Genomic DNA, 22,799 nt, shown 5'->3' with positions numbered 1-22,799 from the left:
AGCATCATATATCTACCCACCCTCCTGATCTTACCATACGACCAGATGAACTGCATCACCATTTGATCCAGCATGTTAAACCAAGATTTCTCAAACTCCAACGGGATAGCCCAGAATAAATATAAAACCTTGGGGAGAAACATCATCTTCACCAAATTACACCGCCCCACAATTGACATATGCAAGTTATTCCATCTACCAAAATTACATCTAGCTTTTTTTATGATCTGCAATAAATTAGACTGAACTATCTGCTCTACATTGGGTCTAATACCGATCCCTAAATATACTACCCACTATCTGGGTCTTATCTTTATTAAGCAAATAACCAGATACCATCCCAAAAACATGTGCGACCTCTTCTATTTCTTTGAGGGCCACGTCTGGATTGGCGGTGACAACTGCAACATCATGAGCATAAGCTAATATTTTGGTGCCCCAACCATTGAGAATCACAGGCTGAATGGCTATATTCTTTTAGAGTTCTGAAGAAATGGATCAATATATAAAGCGAATAGCAAGGGTGAGCACGGGCATCCCTGCCTTGTATCACGTTCAATCTGAATATCACTGGATTGACTGCATAACATTTGGATTCTAGCACTTGCGTATCTATACAGGGCCTTGAGTGCTATAATGAAGCTGTCTCCCAAACCATAGACCTGCAATATTTCCCACAAATATTCCCAGCGGACTCTGTCAAATGCCTTCTCTGCATCTAGCAGAATCATTGCCATAGGCTCCTCTGCGACATGGGTGGCATCAAACAAACCCATACTGGTTCTGCGTTACCAATTTATATATGCAAGAAGAATAACTAGTTGCTAGGATTTTAGAATAAATCTTTACATCGCTATTAAATGAGAGTAATGGGCCTACACGTGCCCAGGCTGAGGGGATCTTTACCCTTCTTAGGAAACACTACTAAATAGCAGTGCCCCAGGATGGGGGAGGATTGCCCCCTTGCTGCACTTGGGTGAAAATTTCTAGCATCACTGGTAACAATAATGTCTTAAAATGCTTATATAATTCTAATGGGATACCATCCGTCCCTACCGCCTTACCGCTTGAGAGCCCACACACTGCCCCTTCCAACTCCTCCATTGTGACCTTTTTACCCAATGACTTTTGTTCCTCAGAGGTAATCTTACCCCCAATGGTCTCGTTCAACCAACCGCAATGGGCTTGTTACCCACCTGTGGGAGTGGCTTGTAAGGTTCAGTGTAATACTCCCGGAAAACTTCCCTGATTAGGTCGGGGTCTGTGACTTCCTTCCCCAGCTTGTTTTTAATCTTCAAGATTGAGCTACATGTGGCCCTTTGGCGAGCCCGTACAGCTAATAAATGACCAACTTTCTCACTAACTTCATAGCACTCCTTCCGCCTTGCTAAATATTTTTGCGCCGCACTTTCCACCGAACGTTCATCGATTAACATTTTGGCTATTGCTATTTGCTGTAGGACGTCCTTAACATCTGTACCACCCTCGACCGCCACAATAAGTTGCCTTTCTGCTTTGTAGAGCTTTGTAAGGAGCTCCTGTATCTGACCTGCTATTTGTTTCTGTCGCCTTATACTAAAGCTGAGCGTTTACACCTTATTCCAGCTTTCAATGTATCCACACTATCTCCGCTGGGGCAGACCCCCTGTTGACTTCCAGAAATTCCCTCAACCATGTTTCCATGTGTTGTAAATGAGCGGGGTTATTCAATAGTCCTCTCTCGAATTTCCAGCCTTTCCTATCACTCCACCTGCCCACTCTCTTAACCTCCAAAAGTACGCGGTTATCATCTGAAATAAATCGTGGGAATAACTTAATTTCCGCCCCCGCCAAGAGTTCAAGCAAAATTAGAAAGTAATCTAGCCGGGCCAGTTTCCTATGAGGAGCAGAAAAATATGTATATGCCAGATACATCCCCTTCATTGCCAACCATGCATCTACCAGACCCACTTCCTTTAACAAATTCCTAAGGGCCTGAAATACTCTTGGTTTCCGTCCCAAGTACTTTTCAGTCTTAGCATTCTTTACCTTATGTGATCTATCCCATGCCCCACTGAAATTCAAATCCCCGCACACAATGTACGGGCAGGCCATACTGCTAATTCCACTGAAATTAAGTTTAGCAGAGACGGGTCCTCAAACACCATATAACAAGCAAAGCGTAAACTTTCCTTTATCCAACAAGCACTCCACAATAGCCCATCTTCCTAGCTCATCGACCCTCCTCCTGGTAGCTTTACATTTAGTATTACTTGCTAAGATAGCCACCCCTTTTGTCTTAGTCCTCTGTTCGGTACATGCCAGAAGCTGCAAACCAAGGGGCTCCAGCAATGCTTTATCAGAATATTCGATGTGTGTTTCTTGCAGGCAATATATGTCTACTTTTAATGTTTTACAGTCTTCAGCTACTTTCCTTCTCTTGCGGGGATCATTTAAACCACATATATTTATGGAAGCTAACTGGAAAACGGCCATGTATAAAACTCCAATGAATTTCTCCCGGTGTCATCATATTTCACTATAAAGTCCCTGTTCTTATAACTACGCCTGTAGTCCATTACCTCAGTCCTCCCACCCAAACCACTGGGCATTAGGCCAGCCTGTATCTTATTCCTGCACTTCATCTGCTTTCCCTCAAGTAACCATTTTGTTTCTTTTTTAATCCCATCTGCTGAGCCCTCCATCTACACCCACCCCCCAACTTCCCCACCCCCTCCCACCCCTCAACCCCCCACCTCTACTTCTACTATTACACCTCCCCTTCTTGCTTTCCTCAACTGCCAGCAACCACCCTCCCCCTCTCTGACCCCCCATCGCCCGGAGCAATTAGACCACCTCTGGCCTGGATGGTGGTTACCCAGGATGTCAGCCGTAACCCGCCCCCCCCTAGACTGCTGAGCTTCCTACATATTTAGCTGCCCCTGCCATCCTTTCCGCTGAGATACCTTAAACCCCTGCCTGTTTCTACGGGGCTTTCAATTCCATCAAGTATTCTTTTGCCTGAATCTCAGAGGTAAACATTATAACTTTCCTGTTTACCACTGTCTTAAGCTGAGCGGGGGCCAGCAGATAAGCCTCCCCTCCCCTATCATGGAAGAGTTTAATCAGTTGTCGTAATCTACACCTTCACTCCACGGTGGCGTGGCAATAGTCTGGACGAGTAAAGAAAGTAACATTATCCACATAGCGTGGGGCATCCGGCTGGGCTTTTTCGAAGATGGCCTGCCTTAACAGATAATTGTCAAAAAACACCAATATAGCTCTTGGGTATTTAGATTCCACATTGCGATCCCCCTCCTGTCTAACTACTGGGAATCTATGTACCCTTTGAATCTCCCTCTCCCAGTCCCACTTCTTAAGCTCTGGAAAAGCACTCTGCAGGAGCTTGACCATATACGCCTTGATATCGTTGCCCTCCACCCCTTCTTCAACCCCCAAAAAATGCAAGTTATTTCTCCTTTGCCGGTTCTCAAAATCTTCTAGTTTCCACATAATGTCAGTTAATTGACCTCCATGTGTTTCCGTCTGCTCTTTTACGGCCTCGATATCCACCTCCACCGCAGCCGTTCTGTTCTCCATTGCACTTAATTTTTCCTCAATTTCTGTGCAGGACTTCACAACTTTGCGGACCACACCCTGTAAATGCTTGGTAGCGATCCAAGTCCTCCGGCTCTCAGTCCTTTTCTCTATTTGGAGTTCCCTTATTGTGTCATAAATCATCTGTAGCATTTTTGCTTCTGTGCCGGTCGCGCTATTACTAGAGGCCAAACATTCCACACCCCCATCAATATTGGGGGGTGGGTCAAGCATGGAAACTGTCTCCAATCCCGTCAATCTGTTCCCTGAGTAGTCCCATTTGAATGAGGGCTCTACTCCCCCCATTGCTCCGGACCATGTTTTTATGCATCTATGTTGCCGTCGCTGAGGCCGCACTGTGGACACTTCTGCTGACAAGGCACTCTCGGACTCTGAAGGTGTGCTACCTACCACTACACTGTGGTTGCAACCACTGCTGGAAGCTTCAGAGTCCTCAGTTAGCAAATAGAACTTATCTCCACCGTCCCTCGACCAGTCAGGGACCTGTTTGCTCCTTCCGGTTTTCCTGGCTTCTACATGCAGCAATTTAACATTGCTGATACCCTCCGTTAAATCCTTTGAACATAATGCAGGGGATGTGCCAGCGAGATTATGAGCAGCCTGAATGCCGCGGTTTATCTCCACAATTGGTAGCTGTGCACTATCCCTGCATGATACCAGAGCATTTGTGCCATTTAACACCATTTGCTCTTTGCCATACCCCCGTTCGGGTATTAACTGCTCCTCAGCATCTTGTGGCCAGAACGGGGGAAGGTTACTCACGGAGGGCCCTTCCTTGTTTCCTTTACCTTGCTCAATCTCTTCTCTAACTGCCTTGGGATTCTCTTTGGTAGAGTCTGTCGTACCTTGTGGATGAGATAGAGAGCTGTCAACACCATTCTCTTGGGCCCCGCTGGTTAGAAAGTTCATAATAGTGGGCTGTGACTTGCCCTTCCCCCTGGAATCAAGCGGGCTGTACTGGTACTATCCTTGCCATCTATGGTATCTTTAGTGGTTCCACCTCCGACTCTACCACCCAGTTTAGTTCCTCCTGAGATAGGCCGCCTGTTGGTCGGGCCTGTATCCCTGCTGTCTTTTCCAGTGAGTGTTGGCCGGGCGCCCTCCCCTTTATCTCCAAAGTTCCGTACAGTTTTAGGAGCCATAATCACTCTTATGAGCCACGGGAGAGCCCGAAATGTTTTAACAAGCCTTCAGTTCCAACAATCTGTGCTCCTTGCGACAGATTTACTGATATTCCTCAATAATGTGACAGGTGCGCGCGATGAGCCATCACAGAAGCCAAACCGCGCTCCTTCAAACCCACCGTCCTTATCCGAATAACAAAGCCCTATCAGCATTAGAATCTACCAACCAGAGAACCCCTTGCTAATATTCGCTGCCCGGGTAGCCACAGTTTTCAGTCACACCTTACGATTCATTACTGTGCCTGGGAAGCAGCTCTTCCTACCTTCCATGGGCTTTCTTCGAAGTCGCCGTAAAATTCCAACTTTTCATTACGAGCGTAGCGCTGCAACGGCTCTCCTCCGCAGTTCCTCTGCTCCACAGTCTCCGCTGCTTCCTAGAACTGAGTGCTGATTCAGGAGTCTAGCCCCGAGTGCTGGGCGCTCTCAGCCAGAAAATAGGGGGGGGGGGGCGTTACCGGCACTCTGTGCCGCATCTGCTCCTCCACCGACAATGCACCAGTCTCACCGCCGGCATCCGGGGGGTGGCAGGGCTTAACGGCTGTCACTTACGCGGCCACCATCTTGCTCTTCCCTAAGACAGTTATTGCTAATATCTTGTGCCCCCCGGTCTTGGATCCGGAGGTGGAAATCAACAATCCTGACACTGACGGGCCAGGACCCACTTGCAAAGGTTACTCTGTGCCAAGAGCAGAGGTTTTGTGGGAGTAGGGTCAGTGAGAGGGATGCTGTGGGCCGTTTGAGTGAGGCTACTGGGACTCCACATGACCAGGATACCATCAGCCAAGTCTTGGTGGTCTATCAGAAGTCCTAGTGCGTGATGGGCAAGCTGCTGATCGAACTACAGGAAATGAAGCAGCTGCAAAGGGACATGAAGCAACATATGGAGGACCATAATTTCATCATGGCTACCCTGAGCAGGGCTTTTCCCCCAACATCTACCCCGTTCTGTGGACAAACTACATGAAGCCCAAACACATCTGCAGCAGACACAGGAAGGGAGGCCCTGCCAGAGGACCAACCACTCTCAGACACCCCTGCCTCTGCAGCAGCTGAACCCGACCACCCTCGCAAGCAGGGCTGTCCATGTAAAAATCCAGGAGGTGCGGATGGCAAGACACCCACCACTGACATCAAGAAGCCTCATCCTTAATGTCCTCATTTGTGTGTCACACATTTACACTGTGGACTGATCCTGAACCCCATTCCATTTCTGATGGGAGGAGTACTCTGAACTTTGGACTTCCCATGGTGTGGCATCAACTCCTATGATTTCATTTACCATGAATAACCTCTATGCTTTTTATTTTTGTTACTTTTTATCACAAGTTTGTTTTCATCCTTAACATTGTAATAAATTCACCAGTCACAAACTTATGAACTGCTCTCTTAAATGTCACATTTAGCAATATAGATATGTAAGAACATATGAACCATACAATGAAAAAACAAGCTACTTGTGTAAGTTGGGATATGCTGCATGTACACAGTGTCCAGTGCAGGATTACGACCATTCCACAAAAACACATACATATAATTGTCTTGTCAAAGAAGACATTTTATTATATTGTTCAACTCATAGGCGGTCAATATGTATGAAACATAGCAAAAAATACATGATTGAATCATACTGGGTGAATTATCGAATTTACAGGTCTCCAGACCATGAAAGGAATGGATATATCAGACATTGTGCTGTAAAATAGGCAAATATGAAATTGATTGATGTCATCAGCTAGAGCCATGTTGCCTAACTCATAAAAATAATCCAATATCATATAATGGAAGATTTGGACATATGGCAGTACAACAGTTTCTGATCACAGGGTCATTACAATCCAGTGCTTCTGCATCTGCTGGTATGCCAAAAACAAATGTCAGTGATGTGCCGCAGGCATTTTGGCCTACAATTATGAAACACATCAGTAGCTACATATAGTTCATACAAAAAGGGTGTTTAGCCAATGTGAAGAGAAACTTACATGAATTCAGCCTAGGACTACATATATTCTGACCACATGATGACACACATGATGGATCAGGGCCACCACATGACAAGGAACAAGTCCAATGGCACTTCCATCCTATCACTGCACAAGTTGTCTCGCACAGGTCTTGTACACCCAAAGTCTGTAACCTACATTCCCAGGAACAATCCATGTCCACTTTTGTATGTCCTACCAGCATCATATACCTGCCAATGTCACAACTCGGAGATATCCCAATGAAGATGTCATGGTGAAGATACCTGAACAAACGCAACAACAAGGAGTATAGATATCAAACCATACATATGACATGGCAATCGTCTGGAGAACAAGTCCATGTTATAAATCTCACATAAACAAAGCAACACCTCCAAATGTGATTGTGTCAAAAGCTTGCTCATCAGACACACTTTGCCAGTATTCACCAGAGCTGCTTCCGAACTTTTCCAACAAGTATACGCCTCACAAGAGTTCATTGTACAGTCGAAGTCTTGACACCTCATGACGTATTTACAGTCATGAGAAGAAGCTGTTGATTAGATCTTGTTGCAAGTTGTCTCCTTCCTCTTCACCACTATCATCCCCATTTGGCATTTCCGGATCCTCACCCAGTGGCACCGCAGGCTCCTCTTCTTCTGGGATGTTCCTTTTCAGGGCGATGTTATGGAGCATGAAGCACACCACAGTGATTTGACACACCTTTTCGGGTGAGTAGAGGAGGGCTCCCTTAATCTTATCCAGACAGCGAAATCTGTCCTTCAGGAACCCAAAGGCCCACTCAATTGGCCATGCCGTGTTCTTCCATGGGACTCATTGAAGCAGACTTCCCCTGGAGTAGTTCAATTCCTCAGCAGTGTTAACAGCCAAGGACGGATGGGATATGCTGAGTCTCCTGTTTTATAGTGAGACATAAGTACCAAAATGAGTTACCCACTTTCTGATTGTTGCACCTGAGATTGCACAGACAAGCTGTAACTTACCAACATGCCAGGCCCTCTCCAATTGCAATTGTGAGATTTGCTGGAGTATGGTGCTGTTCGGCATAACAAAGGAATCTTGGGCCGAACCTGGGAACAGGGTACAGAAATTTGAAATGTACAGATCTGACAAGCAGACAACTTGTATGTTGATCGAACGGAAGTGCTTCCTGTTTGGATAGACCTGTTCACTGGCATGCAGCGGCACCAATGCAATATGGGAGCCATCAATGGCCCCCACAACATGTGGGAGGCGACCAAATCCATAGAAGCCAACCTTCACATTGGCTAAATCCTGATGTCTGGGGAACCTGCTATAGGTGTCAATGTTTTTCATCATTGCTGATACCATGTCTTTTAAATTGCCACTAAACATAAGTTGTGACAAACTAATAGATATAGTCCCTGTATATTGAAATGACATTGTGGCCGGGAAGTGTAATACTGCCATGTGTCTCACAATGGGTGGTACACATGTTGTATTATTGTTTAGATGCATTAGATCTGGCTCCATCTGACGACATAGATCTAGGTTTGTTTGCCTATTCAGACCGAACTGCTTTATCATGTCACGTTCTTCCATGGTCTGGAGCTCTGGAAATGGACACTATAATGGAGGTTGTAGCGTTCTCCCTCTCCCAGGGTACATATTTGTGGAATTAAATGAGTTAGAGCATTAGTCACTGTGTCCAGACCAACATATCTGATGAGTAAGAACAAAGTCATGTGACAAAACATTACTGACTTGAAATACATTACACCCATTACACATCAAAACTGTCTACTACTCAAGGTCCAGCTATGATTCCCATGGTTGTCCAGACATGTGTCTCAACATATATGTGCAGATAACATACCTATCTGCTCCTCTTCTGCCCCTTGATATTGTAAAGTTCCGACAGCCAAAAATACCGTCACTTGTGGATACAGTGCACTGTGGTTAAATGGCATTTATGACCAGCAACGCACTACACTGATGATTGTGTAGGAGAATCTACAATCTTATATCTGTGGGGATGTTGATAAACATTAATAGATGTTGTGATGCATTTAACAGTCACCAAACCTGTAGTTTCAACTGTCCAAATGGCGGATGCCTGACCTCGTTCATTGGACTTTAGGAACCTTCCGCTGCTGGCCGAAGTTGACCACACTGTGGGCAGTTCAAACCGCGATGGACACAGCCAAAGGGTAACGTTGTTGACTGTGACACCAATGCCAGCCCTTTCATTGTCATCTAAGTCTTACGGTGTAGTCTGTACCATGTTAGTTGCCTGTATGGACTGTATGCAGCAGGTCAATGTGCCTGATTGTAAAGGTGCCTATACAGGTATGCACAAGTAGTTTGCCCATCAGAAGGTCAAAATGGAGTGCTGTGTTTCCTAGTGGTTCACATCACAATACATGTTGCTTAGCCCCGGGCTACCTGATGGAAGTGGGCTTGCTTAGCCAGTGTAGGCCATTACCAGTTTGTGGATAGTCAGCAGATGACTCCAAAAGTGTGTATTTATGTTCCTGTACTTATCACCATGTGTGCTTTACACATGTTGTGTGTTAACAATCACAAAATGCTTGTGCTAGGTGTTTCCTAAATATGTGTTAAACAACCAGTTCCCCTAAAAAAGTGCAATTGTGACCTCCTCATTTGTCTATTACATCCATATAGGTCAATGCCCTTCAGATGCAAGGGATTTAGAGAGCCATCACTCGGAAGATGCGACCCTGAGTGTCTATCGCTGGGGGAGCATCCAATGTCGAAAAAGGTGGGATGACCTCAGACGCTGGCCCCCGAAGATCATGGAGGTCCAGCTGGGGCTGTCCCGCCAAAGTGGGCAGGGCACACACGGGACCCTGCCCCCCAATGGCCTGCATACTGGCAGTTGCCTATCCCGAGCTTGATGGGTGTTTGAGAGGCGCACAGCAGCTACAAAGGAGTGAATCCTGGGCAGATTCATACTTGTTACATTGCCAGGTTGATGTTTTAGAGGCAGCCATCTCACTATGAGTATTGGAGAGGGACAATGTGCGATACACAAGATGAGGTATTGTTTTTGTAGGTATGTTAGTTGGTGCATGGAGATGTACCTTTACCCTTGTCCTAGTGACCAGGGATACAACAGAGCACAGTCCGCTACCAATATACTCTTTTGGGCAGACAGATGGCTGAGTGCAGTGGTCAATCCTCCCATGCTGTTTCATGTTGTGGATATAATTTGTACCTACCAGTCCACTTGTCTTCAGTATGTCAGCCCAGGAATCAAACAACATGAGGTAATGGATCACAGTACTCAGTCATGTGTTTGCTCAGGAGAGTATATTGGCATCTGTACCCAACAGACCGCTTGTCTTCAGTGTGTCAAAAGTGCTGGTGCCTCAGTACTGTCTCTCATGTGGTGGTGGTCATCATACATGTGATATAGCATACATTGTCCTTTGTATGCAGTCACTGAGCAATACTTTCCCTGGTAAGTAGGGAGTTTATAGTTAAATGATTTAGGCAACATCATTTTTTACATCAGTACTTGTGCCTACATGTTAGCATGTGTACCTGGCACTTTGTTAGTATCATTTCCACTACTGTTTCATACATGAATTACCTGTCTTCATGAGGTGATGTCTGATTCTATCAGAAATGTTGGAATCATATCCAATAAAATGTGTGTTTGCGTGACAAAAAGGTACAGAGATGTGTGTACCCATTGGGAAACATATTAAAGGCCCTCTTCAGATATTAGAGATTCCCTGAGCCACAACAAAATTCAATGGACTATTGCCTTTTATACAATGTTGTCAGGGTGTTCTCAGCAGTACCAATCAAAACAGATAATTTTCCTAGGCCTAGCTGGTTCATTGCGCTGTGGATATTTGAAGACAAATATCCCAGACATTTTGACCAGATCACCGCCAGTGTACTTTTCTGTGCAAGATGTGTTATCTAGCAAAGTGACAGTAGTACACCTTCCATTACATTATTTAGACAATGTACATATTGGAAGGTTACCATTGGTGAGTTTTTACGGTGTGACATGGGTGTTTCCATGTCACCTTCTTTGGGCTATTATACTTCTTACTGCAACATCACTGGATTATTTACATCATTTTATCATGATGTGGTACTGTGTATATGTACATTTGCTGATTACAGGACCTTGTGTGGAATCTGTGAGAATGTCCTTGGCATTCCCATTATATTTGATGCCAACAGGCTAGAGAAGGGTGCTACAAGTGCAAAACTATTCAAGGCGACAAGGTCGCCTATTTGATCCATGGGCATTGTGAGTGGACAACTTCACTCATGCAATTGGAGTTGTCTGTGGTTTTGATTTTTCTATGTGCAAATGTTTACAGTTCATGTATGTGGTGTTGCAAATGTTGGTGGCACTTCTGAGGACCTTGTGGCTGGGGGCTATTGTACATTATGGTAATGTTTTGTAAGCAAAGCTGTTGTTCAAATGTGTTCAGGCACATGGACTGACTCTATTTGTATTTGTCATATCAGCATCATCACAGGCAAGCGGCGGAGACAGGGCCAACATCAGTGGGGAAGCAGCTAGCCACAGTATCTCCGGTCATGCAACATCAGGCAAGGAGGGACCTAGTGGCTTAGAGGGTAAGGGGAGTGCCACAGAGGAGACAGGCTCCACATCATCTTCTTCCGAGCCGACCTCCAGTGGATGCTCCCTAGTGGTGGCAGAACACTCAGGACCTACACCTGCTCCATCCTTGTCCACCATCCCCAGTTCTAGCTCCATCTTCCCTATTGCCCCCCCCCCCAAGTTGGCCAGGCCTGCCCCACCAAGAGGGTAGCCATCTCCTTCGTGCCACACACCTCACCCCCTGCCCCTGCTATCCCTGCCTCCCTGATTAAGGAGGCTATTGACCTCTTGAGATCATCTCTGTGGGTCAGACTGCTATTCTGACTGCCATCCAGGTGCAGGGCACCAAGCTCTAACAGATAGTTGTGTTGTGAGGCTATTTTAGTGAGCTCCTATGGGCACGTTATTTTAGCAATAGGCCTGACGCTCGTGCCCTTTAGGCTACTAATAATTCATTTTAATTTCTGAGCAGAAGCTTCATTCTGTGGTGATGTTTTATTTGTTTTATCTCATAGACGTTTAGCCTAGAAACTGTTTTAATTCTTCTTAGTAGGACATTCTCGTTCTGTACCATGCTCAAGGCTGTACCTGATATTGTTGTCAGTACAAAATAGGAACACCACAGTCTTTGCAACTTCATGAGAAACGTACGTATTCTTACATTAGGACAGTTTTCTCAGAACACCAGCTGTTTTATTTAAAAATATCCTTCTGCCCCCTGTACATTAGGGGCAGAGTTCCAGCCGGTAAACTGACACTGCATGCTGTCACTTCACTGCAGCTGTCTGCTGAGATTTGATGTATTTTCCACTTACATGGGAGAGGATTGTCAGTAAACCAACAGCCCTCTTTGCTACTGCCATATGCAGGTATGGGGAATGATGTCTTCTTTGGGATCCTGAAGGGTGGATTATGGCTAACACTTCTGTACTCTAGTAGTACCCTAGTAGTATAAAGAGAAATTCTAACCCATAGCATTCTGACCGTATGGTGGGACTTTTCTTATGTTTCACTTTCTTTGTCACCGCATTGCCATTATCATGTTTTATCATCCTAATCATTGCAATATATGCTATTTTATCTAGAACGCACTTGATTCAATAAAGCACATTGAAACAATTTCTGCTTCTGCTTCTCTTTGCATGTATAAGACAAATGTAACTGAGAGAAAAAGATGAGATCTGTTAGACCATGATTTCCCTTAGAAATCAGAATGTCATGCGCACAGCTGCCACAAATTACTGCCACTTCCAGGTGTTGGTGAGGTATTGCTAGCTGGCCGGAAGGGTAAGGCCGACAGTTGTCACACAGTGTAGAATTGGACTCAGTTCCCCACAACCTGGTGGTGCTGCTGCCCGAGTCCAGCAGTCTCATTAGCCTGATGAGAGCCAACACAACAGTTGCATACCTGGAAGGCATTCACAGTGATATGTCTACCCTAGAGATTTCTTTTCAGTCTCTGGACTCCTTCCTCATAGCAGCCTTCCACCCCCCACAATCCTCCTCCCACCACCTTCCTCTTCCCCATCCAATTTCCCTAGTCCCATGCCAGTCCAAATCACACTCACACATTCACATGCACACTCCTCAATAGCCAGAAACAGCACACATAAACACAAATACCACAAGACACACAAGCATGCAGGCACTCAACAGTCACTCACCCCACTCTCAACCACCACCATATCCACCTTACCCCAGATACCACCCCAACACCCACAGACACAGCCACCACATCCACCATATCCACAGACACCATCCCAACACACACTGACATAGCCACCTCATCCACCATACCCCCAGACACCACCCCAACACCCACAGCCACCACTCGCACTATACCTCCAGACACCACTCCCACCCACACAGTCACATCCACCACTCACACCTTTCCCAAGCCACAGCGCAGTCCACTAAATGCCCACACTCATATTATATTACATAAAATTCCAAACTTCCTAGGGGACCAGCAATATACTGCTACTGTGCCACCCACTACTTAATTTTAAACAAGTGTTTGCACAAAGCATTATTTACAATCTACCTTTTTTCTTTTTCTTTTTCTTGATATAGCTACTCCTGCTGGTCCACCAGGCAGGAGAAAGAGGTCCATCTGTGGCGGCAGAGGCTGGAGACCATCTGGGCAGAATACTGGTGGTTGGTGGTCTTGGAGAATGAAGAGACAGAAATAGCTGCCTCTAACCCAGGTCCCAGTTCAGCTCACCAACCCCAGCCTCCCGGACATTACATCGCTGGCACCGCCGTCAGTTGACAGGAGCCATGACAAGAACTGCTGCCACCTCCTTCCACTCTGACAGGGGATTGCTTGAACACATCCTGCAGTGGATGGACAGAATGGAGAGTGGGCTCAGGCAGGATAGAGCAGAACCTGGACCAGCACTGGACCCAAATAGAGCATGGTGTCTTCTGGGACCTTTTTAAATGTTTTGTTTTGGTGGGAGGGACTTGTGGGTGGAGTGGGTAGGAAGGGAGTTGGGACCGGGTTTTTCACTTCACACTTTCATTGGAATTTTGAGGACGGGCCATTTGTTTGGTGAGAGGGGTAGGCCTGTTGTGGGCAGAAATGGTGGGCTTTCTTAGTTGTAAGAAATTAAAGGGGATCATTTATTTTACTTCATTTATGCCTCCAATGTTTACTTTGGTGTTTTAGTTTGCACTGCTGTCTTTTAGTGTAGCCTGTTTTTGAAATCTGCAAAAAGATTGTATGTCCTTTACTTATACTCTTGCTCTACTGCCCTCTATAACTAAATTGACCTCTACGGGATGACTGCATTGCCTATTTTGCCTACAAAAACCTATATACACACAAACAATATGTTCTTCAGTAGAGTTAATTACTAATTAGTTCAGTTTATTTCAATCCATAGTTCTTATCTTACCTGAATAGATGAAGCGAGGGCTGATACCATATTCTCCTTTCTGCAGGGTTTTCCCAAGGTGGCATCTTCTCTTAACTTAGGGGGGTAGTAGTAGTAGCAGGCTAGTGTGCTAACAGCGAAAACACAAGGTGCCACTCCCACCTGTGCAAACTCCAACTGCAGGATTCATCAAATGGCTATCCATCACTGTCAACTAGATTGAAAGAAAACAGAGAGTTAGTGTGTCATAGATTATATCGTAACTTTAGGAAGACTAAGATCAGACTACCACTTTGACAATATTTGACACACAACAAAGAAGACCTGCTATGAGAATAAATCTAGCAATATCATCTTCTTCTGAGCAATGGGGAGTATTTAAAAACTAAACTTAGGAAATGTAATACTTTAGCCAGGAGCAGTGGGCTCAGAGTCAAGGGTGGTTGGATAAGGTTAAGAGTTTACGCAACACACAACACAAGGCCTTGATGATGATGTTGATGGGGCAGATGTGGAATATTTTTCAGGTAATAGAAGGTCATGCAGTAATCTGGTGTCACTTTCACCACATCCGCCCCAGCAAGTGTGTGATCTGTTTGTGGTGTAAAATTAGGTTACACCTCAATAAATCACACAGCCCGGGGGAAGAGGGAATGGATGGAAAAAGGGATTTGGGGAAGGTTTGAGACAGACAAACACTGCACAAAAGAAACCACAATAATAATAATCATAGGGCGTTGAGCAGCACACCATCACCAATCTGTTGTGGAAGGGAACAATTAAGGGATAATTATGACACAGTTCAGTTAAAGGCATTGCAAACAGTCCTTCATAAATACAAATTATGAAGGATTCAAGTTAACCCACCCAGTTCTAGAAAATTATGATTGTTAAAAAGAAAATGATACTGTATTACCAAATTTGGAATGTCCGTCACTCTTGGGTGCCTGAATGAACCCGTCTGGTAGGTAAGCTGGAGTGTTGAGCTTTCACCAAGTTTTGTTCGTGCAGGACAGGACTAGGAGAAGGCCTATGTATTGAAAAACAGTAACTGTGTTACAGAGCAAAGGAGAAGGACAAAAGGAAGAAAGGTAAGCTTCATGAGGAGTCAGGAGTGTACCAAGAAGACTCAAAGGCAGATCAAGAACATAAGGAGAATTTTCACATTTGAGCCAGCAATGTAGCCAACATACACTCAGCAGCATTTTCCAGGCCAATGCAGCTCTCTCCAGTCCCCAGAGCTTAGAGAGGACTAGGACTCAGAGTCTTCACATTCATTATGGTTTCTCTTTGAAGTCACTAATGTTCTCCTTCTAGCTGTTGAGATAGTCCAACCCTGAGTCCTTCCATCCTCCTCCTACTTCTCCAGATTCTGAAACAAAGTGAGGTAGACGTGTGTAGTGCACTGCTGTTGAACAAATAGAGAAACAGAATTGGAGCATTTTGTGTAGAGTTTGTTTGCTAATTAAAGTGACTGGTCTGGCCTCTGAGGAACCATAAGAAAAGAGTGGACCCTGCAGGTAAATTTCACTATGTTTGAAAGGCCAATCACTTTAAATGATCACCCGTCAGCCCCCAAATATTGCAAGTCATTGAAATCAAGTTTACAAATTTGTTGAACTCCCTCTCTCACTGTCAGCCACCACATACATCATCACTCACAATCACACAATACATCATGACTCATAGATCCAATAGTTAGTAGTTACCTCTTGCTCTTCCAAACTAAGCATGGTGGGTGATACAAAATATTATCTCATTTGAGGGTAGCAATATATTGGAATTTGGCATTGGCTCTGGCAGTCTTTTAATCAATGATCTTCTTAGGCAGACCAGCTAGAAGATGTAAAAATAAAAAAAGATAGGCAGTGGCATGTGAGAGAGGCACGCATTGGCTTGAATCTCCTGAAGGAAATGTGAGAGCTTTTTCACGGGTCCAACTCTAACCTGGCCATATATGTGACTGTGATATTTTTTTTTGCAAAGAAAGCTAGACGTTTAACAAGAAGTAATTAAAAAGTTCTATGGTGGCACTGGCATACTTGGTCTGGAAGTAGAGTTCAGCCTCAAACTCAGGTGGTTCACCCAGAAGCTGGTCAGCAAGCACACTTCATTCTGTCCAGTCCTCCTCTTCCTCCTCGTGTAGTGTCTCAGGAACAGTGTAATCAGGTGGTATAAAAAGTTGGTTCATTTTGATCATGATTAAAATCTCCATGTTTTGAAGAGAGAGACTGGTCCTTCTCACTGTAAAAATTGTGAGAGCGGCACTGAACGCATGTTCAGCAGACACACTGGCTACAGGACAAGCATGATACAATTTTGTCAGCCTGCTGAGCTATGGCCATTGGCTCATCTTGCCATACAAATACACAAATGGGTTTTGATCCACAGACACCTCTTTTGGGTCATCTGGATACTCCTGGAACAGCCTCTGACGTGTCATTGGTGCTGCAACCTCTTTTGCCTTCACAAGTGCATTCATCTACTGAGTTAAGGGTTGGGGCAGGTCTCTGCTGGGGCCTTACAAATATGTAAACTGGTGGTTAGTTCTGTGCCAGGGCAGGTTGTATAGTAATGTCAGATTTTCCTGTGCTGGCTTCCACAATGACAGGCTCGTCATCATCATCCTCCTCGCCATCATCCCGTTCCATGATTATAAGGCTTTTCTTTTCCCTTGCTTTCCCTGGCATCTTTCTCACTCTGCTGGGATCCGCTCCATGTCCCTATCATCCTCATCAGAAGTGTTGCTTGGGAAGATGGTGTAGTAGTACCCTTCCTTTTTCTTGCTGGAGATCCGGGAGCCACTGATTCTAAAGAAGAGTTTGTTGTTCAGCAGGAAGCTTGACCTCCTGTTCTGCTCCAACTTTAGGAAGATCTACTATTGCTGGCTGTGGCTCCTGGCTGTCCACTTTGCTCTGTTTCCTGAAACCCCTGGGGACTAGTTTGCAAAAGGGACAAATCTAATTCAACATCACTGTTCATCATCAGTGCCATAATGGCAGTGGCTGCTTCAATGACAGACATGGTTTTGTGCTTATGTTGGGGTGATGCTGTTGATGTGGGAGTGCTGTTCCCAGGTTCCTCCCAGAGGGCCGGTGTGGTAGGCACACGCCTCATGAAAAAGGTTGCAGTCGGCACACCATTGGTGGAAAGCTGCTTCTTCTCAATGACCACTTTCTTGGGATCAACTTTTTTTTGGGGCCATCTTAAAGTTCTCAGTTGGCAGTGGCACTAAACTGCACTAGGGTTGTGGATTGGAGGTCTAACTGTACAGGCCTCCTCTTTGGCAGCACTGCAGGTGATGTGATATCTGTTTTCTTGTGCACCTAAAAGCAACCAAGCAAGAAAAACACACAGTTATTAAAACATGGCCTTGTTGCAGGTTCAAATAGTAGAGACAAATGCAATATTAGTGAGGTTGGTCACTTCTTCTTCTTTAATACTTTATTCAGTACAAATAGACCATAAAAGACATTTAATAAATACAGCCATACAAACTTCGCAAGCAAATAAAACATTATTGATACAAGTTCCGAATTCCAAAAGCAGCATGTATATAATTTAACATAGCCTGTATTGTCTCTTCATCTCCCAACTTGTGCAAATACAAATAAGCAAGCTGGCTAGTTCTAATACTTTTAGCTAAAAGAACAGGACGTAAAAAACGTTTCCTTGGAATAATACAAAAAATATAAAAAAGTATAAAGTGCAATGTACTTTGAGATGATTTTCCATCACAACAACATAGTGGAAGATTCTTAAACCAAGTTCCACAGGAGGGAAATGCTGCCAGGTAGTGCAATGTATTCAAGCGTAACCTGGTAAGTAAAAACTTTTTACGTTCAGAACTAGTAATATCCAGATATAACATTGGTTGTGATTGCTGAGGCTGGGTCGACTCCTGGTTTCTCTCTAAACATTGGGTCCCTTATTTGCTGCCAATATATTTCATTTACCCTTTTTATGTCCCTGTTTGTTATAAGATTCGGCTTAGAAAAGAACTCCCCTACCCCAAGGGAGAAAAACAGAGAACCCACATATCTAAGCCAAGGTATATTCAATGATCTTGTTAACGAGAGGCAGTCCTGTATCACCATCCGACATAAATGAGTTTCCGGTCTCGCCCAAATTTTTAACTAGAGTAATACTGGTTGGAGCTTTATAAAATCGTATATTACCCTCAAGCCCACTTCATCATGACAGAACTTTACCGAAGTTGATTGCGGGACTGCTAATAACCTCCTTAGGAACTTATTTTCTACAACCTGGATACTTGATAAATCAGCATAGCCCCAAACCCCTGCTCCAAATGTTGCGATAGAAAGACATTTGCTAGAAAATACAGTCATCATCTCTTTTATGGGTTTATGCTCCAGCTTTTTTGAAAATCTAAAACCGGCATCTATAGCTCTTTGAAATTGTATTAGGCGTACATTTACTAAAAACTTCCAATTAAAATCAACATCAAGACGAACCCCCAAATACGTAAAATGTATAACCTTAGATATTTCTTCCCCCTCCAAAATAAATTTTTTGGTTTTTGCTAGCTTTCGCCTACTCATCACAAATGACTTTGATCTATTAGTTTTAAGGCCAAGATTTCCCATAAAAGCATTAAAAGCATTCAATAGAATTTGAACACCATTTGCTGTCCTTGAGATGAGTACAGCATCATCCGCGTAAAGCAGTACTGGAATTGGGGAATTATTAATGCTTGGAAGGTCCTACCCCATCTCACAGAGAAATTTCTCTAGTCCATTTATATAAAGAAGAAAAAGAAAGGGGGCCAGCACACAGCCCTGTCTTACCCCTTTTAATGAGGAAAACTTATCTGTTAAATCACCCTCCTGGGAGTAACGAACTCGTGCTGAGGTACATGCATGGAGTCTGCTGAGTAAGACAATTATATCCTTGTCCATCCCCCATTTTTGACATGACCATCCACAATTTATCTCGATTAACTGTATCGAAAGCACATGATAAGTCCATAAATGCTAAATGCACACACCCTTTTTTGACTTTCGTATATTTCTGTACTATCAAAGTATGATTGAGTGTTTGTTCAACTGTGCCCAGCCCAGGTCGAAACCCAAATTGCACTTCTGAGAGGCAATTAGTCTCCATTGCCCAATTTTCCAGCCTATTTAGGATCACTCGGCCTAAAATTTTTACCGAGCTATCCAAAAGAGAGATTGGTCGATAACATAAGGGGTATGCAATATCCCACTTTCTAAAAATCGGGACAATGATCGCCTCTCTCCAGGTATCTACTAGTGGGCCTGTCATAGCAGATCTCAAAACATTAGTAAGGAATGGTGCCCAAAAATCTGGTAGCACTGCAGTTTTTTGGCCATATACTTTGTCAAGGAAGAAAAAGCATAAACAATTTCATGAGGGGGAATATTTTCACCCAAAGCTATCATGACATCAGTCCACTTGTTCGCAATTAAATCTTTGAAAAAACTGTTACTGTCTATTTTCCCCCATTTAATAGTCAGGCCTTTACGAGCTGAAAACTTCATATCTGGATATCGCTTCTCTTTTCTTGAGACATTGTTCAATCCCAAACTTTTTTCTATAATTAGCGTATTATAATCACTAACACAAGTTAGCATCACCCTGAATTTCCCCAAAAAAGGGATAAGCTCTTTAGAATAAATAATAACATCAATTGTAGTTTGGGTGTCACCTCTTATAAACGTCGGTACCCCCTCTACTAGTGGAGTCGGGAAGAGCAAAAAATTGGCTACTATCAGACGATTTAAGGTGGGAATGTTTGAAGTGTTGAATGGGACAATCATATTTGTCATAGAGCCCACAGCAATCTGAAAGCTCTAATTCACAGCGATGGATGTTAAAATCTCCAGCCCAAATTATTCTTAAATCCTTCTTACTTGTGTTCAAGGCCTGGTGTATTATCATTTCAAGGCTATCAGTCACACTAGTATCCGAATGGTCAAAGTTATTATTGTAATAATTAACCAACAACACATCAAATGGCTCCAAAAGTTTCAAAATTAGAGCCAAAAAATAGGGGATGTGCCAATTACACGCACCTCCACACCCCTTGCCATTACAGATACAAAGGTGGCTAATCCTCCCTTGGGCCTACCTGCAGGGGATTTAGTTGCAGGAACACTGTATGTAGTGTAGCCATTAACATGCGGCGGCTCTATGAGCCATGTCTCTTGACAACAGATACAAAAATTGGTTGTCACTAATCCCAGCCAATCAGGGTTTCCCATTTTTTATTTAAATCCTGCCACATTCCAGGAAATAATCCCTGAAACTCTTGTACCTAATACACTGGGAACTCCCTCAGATTGCAGGTAAGGCTGGTGTAATATATTTGTCTCAGAGTTATCCTCTGAGTGAGACCTTGTTACTAATGGTCAATCTAATTGCTCTAGAGAGACCAAGGGCTCGAACCTATTAGACAGCGTCCGGGCAGTATCATACCACTTGGGTCCACCAGAATGACTGGGAATCTGTGCTTCGAGACGATTTATATCGAGAAATTTAGGGGGAGCTGGAGGTAAAATAAACTCAGTTAAACGTTTGACTTTTATGAATCCTATAGATTGCATTGTGGTTGAGAGATGTTGGTACAAGATATTAATTATCCGGGTAGTTCTAAAATGTATAATTATACAATCCCCCTGCGAAGTTTTAAGCGATTTGCCAACCCAAGGGACCCGTCTCACAGTTATAATATCCTTACAAATATCGGGCCTCTGCCCCAAAAACTTCCCAACCTAATGTGTAACTTTATTTAACAAGGATGTGTGAGACTCCGAGTTTTCCAAAATTATAACATATGGAGCACAAACCAGTGGAATCTTTGGGTATGGTATTTCGGGTTTTATGAGGACCTGACCCTCACAACTCTCTTGATTGTCTCTTCCCCGCTGTAACAACCTATTTGTGGAATTTTCTGCATCCACAGAATTAAAAAAAATTGTGGCTGAGATCAGGGGAAAGTTTTGCCTACCTTTTTGATTTAATAGAGTAACTGGGATAGATGGACATGGAGAGTCAGTACAGCTAGACTGGGTTTCCGCCCCCGGTTCCATCCTCAGTTGTGGCGATTTCAGTATCACTGATATAGAGGCAACCTTCTCCTCAAGAACAGCCACCTTCTCCAGAACTAGGGAGCATAGCTTTCTAATATCATCTAGCTGGCTATCAATATGATTAAGAAATTCATTGGGATTTTCATGGTTTTCATATCTCTTGTCTGTTTCCCCGTAGATTTCTTCTGTGGTTTAGATTGTAGCTTCCCCTTACTATTCTCTGTATCTACTAAAGCCTTTTCAGATACACTGGGTTTTACAGGGGGCAGGGCCGAATCTATAAAAGAATCTAAAATGTGAGGAGAAGTCAATTGCCTACTCTTCTTAATGGGTGGGCTCTCAGGGGTTATGGAATTAATTTGGTCAGCTTGCGGATCCTTGTCCCTTATGACACAGGGACTTCTTATCCTATTTGATAACGAGTTTACTTGAGGAGCTTTTACTTCTATCACTCCTTTCCCTGTTTTCTCAAATGTTGATTCTAGGGTGGCTTCCACCTTTCCTATTTCCGTCTCTCCACCCTCCTCCGACGTTGCCCAGCAACCAAGTCCAAACAAAGGAAGTGAATCGGCGCGTCCCGTGAAGCGGGAGCGCCAGCAGCGCTTTATGTGCTCTGCCCCGGAGTCTCTCCGCCCTCCTCCGACGTTGCCCAGCAACCAAGTCCAAACAAAGGAAGTGAATTAGCGCGTCCCGTGAAGCGGGAGCGCCAGCAGCGCTTTATGTGCTCTGTCCCAGAGTCTCTCCGTCCTCCTCCGACGTTGCCCAGCAACCAAGTCCAGTCCAAACAAAGGAAGTGAATCGGCGCATCACTTTTGTAATAAATACCTATTTAATCAAACATTGCAAAACTAAACTATGCCAACACAACATAACATTGTATTTAAAACCAGGTAGCACAACATGCAGATATAGCTCTTTACTTTATTTCTATCTGTAAATGAGACACCTGTGGTAGTCAGAGAGAGGTCTATTGGTAAATGGAATGCATCCTTCTCAACACCCGCTCAGTCCACAAGCACGCCATCGAACTCTGGGACCTTCTTGACTCATCCTCCCCGGGCATCACCTTCCTGAGGGAGACCTGGATGAACCCATCCTCAGCACCCGACATCGCCACAGCCATCCCGGACAGTTACAAGATCACCCGGAGAGACCGCACCAACATACTGGGAGGAGGGATCTCCATCGTCCACAGGAACACCATCAGAATCTCGACCAACACCGAAGACACCCTCAGCACCGCCAAACAAATGCACTTCCTAATCCACTTCGATCCCAAGACCACCCTCAGAGGAACCCTCATCTAGAGACCCCCCAGATGTCGACCACCGTTCAGTGACTCCATCGCCGATGTCGTCAGCCCTCAAGCCCTCAAGCCCTTGCTTCTACAGACTACATCCTCCTCAGAGACTTTAACTTCCACCTCAAGAACACCAATGACAGCAACTCCACAGCCCTGCTCGACAATCTAGCCAACCTCGGACTCAAACAGCTTGTCACGTCACCCA

The sequence above is a fragment of the Pleurodeles waltl genome, chromosome 7 (genome assembly GCF_031143425.1).
Source record: "Pleurodeles waltl isolate 20211129_DDA chromosome 7, aPleWal1.hap1.20221129, whole genome shotgun sequence".
NCBI lineage: Eukaryota > Metazoa > Chordata > Amphibia > Caudata > Salamandridae > Pleurodeles > Pleurodeles waltl.
The sequence above is the reverse complement of the archived record's forward strand: the minus strand, read 5'-3'. Positions refer to the sequence as shown.